Genomic DNA, 3,515 nt, shown 5'->3' with positions numbered 1-3,515 from the left:
CTGCTGTAACAAATCACCATGAAGGGGTTCAAAAGAACCCAGGCTTCCTCTCCGACAGGGCGGAGGGCCAGAAGTCCCGCACGGGCTCCGCTGACAGGTCAGGGTGTCGCAGGGCGGCTCCCTCTGGAGGCTCCAGGGAGAATCCGTCTCCCGGCCTTTCCGGCTTCCCGAGGCCACTTGCGTTCCCTGCTCACGGCCCGTCCTCCACCCCCGACTCAAGCATCATCGCACCTTCCGCTCTCCCTCTCTTTCTCACCCTCCGTCCTCCTCTAAGGACCCTTGGGACGCCACGGGCCCCACCTGACAAGCCGGGACCATCCCCTCCCCCCGTCTGCGCGAAGTCTGCTTCACGGGGTCGCAGCTTCTGGGGATTAGGGCAGGGACATCACTGGGGGGCATCATGCAGCCCCTCCCCCCACAACAAAGAGCCACCAAGTCCCAAATGCATGGGGAGCCACACCGAGAAAGCCTGCCATAGGTGACATTGTTGTTGCCATCATTAACATCATGAAGACCGAACCATGAGTGGGGTGTGGCATTGCGGTGTTAGGAGTACCCTGAGTGTAACCTCAGGTAAACCCCGGCAACTCTGGGCCTCGGTTTTCTCCTCTGTAAAATGGGCAGAAATAAGGACAGCACCTTATCCACAGAGTTTATGCCGAGGTCTTACACTGTGACTCAGCTCAGGGCGCATCTAACAAATGCTGGTGTCCGGGCTCACCCCAGACCAACCCAGTGTCTGGGGCAGGGGTGGGGGGTGGGCAGGCGTATTGTTAAAAGCTTGTCCCGTGGTCCCACAGAGCCCTCCCCTCCCCCCGACGCTGAGCTGTCCAGGGCTGACCCCAGGTGGGCACACCCAAGATACCAATGGGTCACGGCCGTAGTTGTGACCCCGGCAGCCCCCTCACCCAGCATCACGCTCTGTCCGGTCTCTGTGACAAGAGGGCATCTGGGAGGACAGGAGCCAGACCCCAGAGGGCCCAGCCGGCCTGCGCAGCAAAGCTGGTGCCCCGCTTTTCACAGCCTTGGGCCGAGCGCCCTCTGGTGGCCGCGAGCTGGCTGCAGCACGCGCTGGGCTCGGGAATTGCCAGGGTCCCAGCTGGGGACCAGGCCAGGGGTGGTTATGCGGCCCCATTCCCTCCCCCAAAAGTGGCCAGACACACAACGTTCTGCCTGCGACTCTGGGGGGGGGGCTCACGGCGCCCTAAGCCCCTCTACAGGTTCCAGGTTAAATTCCTGCTCTGCCTTCTCATCAGGGTCTTCCTTCCCACTTAGGGCCTCAAAGTCAAAACCCCAGTGTCGGGCAAGGGCTGATGGTCTCTCGTGGGGAACGTTCCTGCAAGCTGGGACCCCTGGAAATCTCCAGCCCAGCTTCTGCAGGGGCCCCAGGGATCTCACCTGAGACCACGCCTGTGGCCTTGCAGCCCCGAGTCCCTACAACAGCTGCCTTTTCCAAATTCCTGCTCGTATGGACTCATTCAATCCTTCCGTGTCGTCCATGACGAAGGGGATTCTTACCCCTTTCACGTGGTAAAAACACTGAGGCACAGAGAGGTCAAGCTACTCTCCCAAGGTCACACAGCCCGGGAAGAGCCTGCTGGGATTTTAAACCTAGGAGGCAAAGTGAGTGAGGACAGCCCAGATGGGGGCGGAAGGAATCCTTCGTACATGGAGGGCCACATGACACTTGGGAGGTGGGGAGGTGGGGCTGGGGGTGACAACCTCTCGGAGCACACAGCCCACAGGTCCTCACGTTCGCCCACCACGCAGGTGGACCCCCCCCCCCCCCCCCGCAACGCCACCGGGTCTATGTACAGGGCGGGGCTCAAGTGAACAAGCTCGGGGCCACCCTGGGGTCAAAGTTCAGCCCCACATGTCAGTGTGTGAAAGGGGATCGTCGTTCCTTCCTTTCAAATTCGTTTTCAGGATGACCTCAACATCTGGCTCACAGGAGACCCCGCGTCAGTGTTGCTCACTGCACATTTCTGAGCCACCCACACCTCGGAGCTCCCTCCCCACCTTGCCCTCCTAGACGGCTTCTTCCTTCTCTGACTCCCGGCATCGCCCCTAGTTTAACCTGACAGTCGGCTGGGCCAGGTCGGAATCGGGATCTGCCTGCCCCTGGCGATGCCTGTCCAGGCCTGGAGGACAGCAAGCCTCCCGCTCTGGGCCTGTAAGGCAGTGCTTTAAGAGGCCACATGTTTAACCCTGACGATGACCCCATGAAGTGGACAAACTGGGATTTTGCCCATTTTACAGATGAGCAAACTGAGGCTCAGAGGAGCAAGCTCACCGCCCAAGATTAAAGGCAGATCTGACTGGTCCCCTCTGTGCGTCCACTCCCTGAGTGTCCCTTACGGGCACTCAGGACCCTCTGACTCCAAAAGGATCCCGGGGCAGGTCACAGAATGGCTATGGAGCAGACATTGGGAGGCCGGGGTGGGCCCGGTCCCCAGCCCCAGGATGTTTGGCCCCCAAGGTGAGTTCCTCAAGACCCCCCTTCGCGTCACGGCACCAAAGACTCTGAAGGTTCGATCTTCTTCAAGGGAAGCAAAAGCAAAACCAAGAAATTCTGGAAAACTCACTCCAACCGCCCAGCAGGCCCGAGTCAGCCCCGGACCACTTCCAAAAGTATGCACTGCTGCTCCGATCACGTGGTTCGAGAATGTTCCCTGACGCAGAACGAGATCCACACCCAGCGGCGCGTGGGGAACGAGCCCGGGGGCCACAGAGCTCCCTGTGGGGCGTGATTCACTTCTCCGATGAAAGAACGTGTCCCTGCAGGTGTGGGGCTGTGAGGTCCCAGGCGGTCGGTTTCTTTCGGCTTTTTCTGGATCTTCGACTTTATCTGCGGGGCACGTGTGCTAACTGGGTAGCTACAAACACCTACAAGAATGGGGATGATCGGTGAGGACGGGCCCCCCTGTGGCCTGGACACTGTAGGCCGTGACCTGGGCCGTGGCCCTGCCCCTGGCCACCAGGTGGCGCTCCAGATCTACTTTTGCAAACGGAGCCCCAGCTGGGAACTAACTGGGCAGTGGGACAAGGGGTCACGGGGTTCCACTTCTCTGCCTCAGTTCAGCCCAGGACCCCTGGGGTGGGGGCTGGCGCTGGAGGTCCTTTCCAGGGCCGGAACTCTGCATTTGAAGACCCCCCTGTCCCTACCCTGTCTCTGTGGACCGTGTGGCTTTCCTCTGCCGAGTGGGGGTGACCACTCCGTTCATCTGTTGCCCCCTGCCCGGAAGCGTGTGTCCTCGAAGTGACCTTTGGGTGCCTTTTTGTCCAGTCCCTATGGGGGTCACTGGGGTCTATCTGTCCTGGCCCAGGACCTTTGCACATGCTCTCCCTGCAGCTTCCTTTCCCTGTCTTTTCTGGCTGGCTCGTTTCCAGGGTCTCATTTCACAGGAATGAATGAATGAATGAATGAACGAAGGAACTCCCACAGGGGACTGATGTCCAGTGGGGGCTGGAAACCTGGACGATTAGCCTACCATTCAGACCCTTTCAAGATCTGG

The 3,515-nt window shown here is 60.1% G+C and overlaps 1 long non-coding RNA gene across 1 annotated transcript; it reads left to right on the top strand.

Annotated features, from left to right (window-relative positions):
- The first annotated feature begins 1,394 nt into the window (after positions 1–1,394).
- On the top strand, positions 1,395–3,263 carry LOC147582839 (uncharacterized). The gene is made up of 2 exons (XR_015248801.1): positions 1,395–1,623; positions 1,927–3,263. It is a non-coding gene; the product is annotated as an uncharacterized LOC147582839 (long non-coding RNA).
- The last annotated feature ends 252 nt before the right edge of the window (positions 3,264–3,515 follow it).

The sequence above is a fragment of the Puma concolor genome, chromosome A3 (genome assembly GCF_028749965.1).
Source record: "Puma concolor isolate L17-30 chromosome A3, mPumCon1.1.hap2, whole genome shotgun sequence".
Classification (NCBI taxonomy): Eukaryota; Metazoa; Chordata; class Mammalia; order Carnivora; family Felidae; genus Puma; species Puma concolor.
Note: the sequence above shows the minus strand (reverse complement) of the source record. Positions and strands in the feature narration are given on the sequence as shown.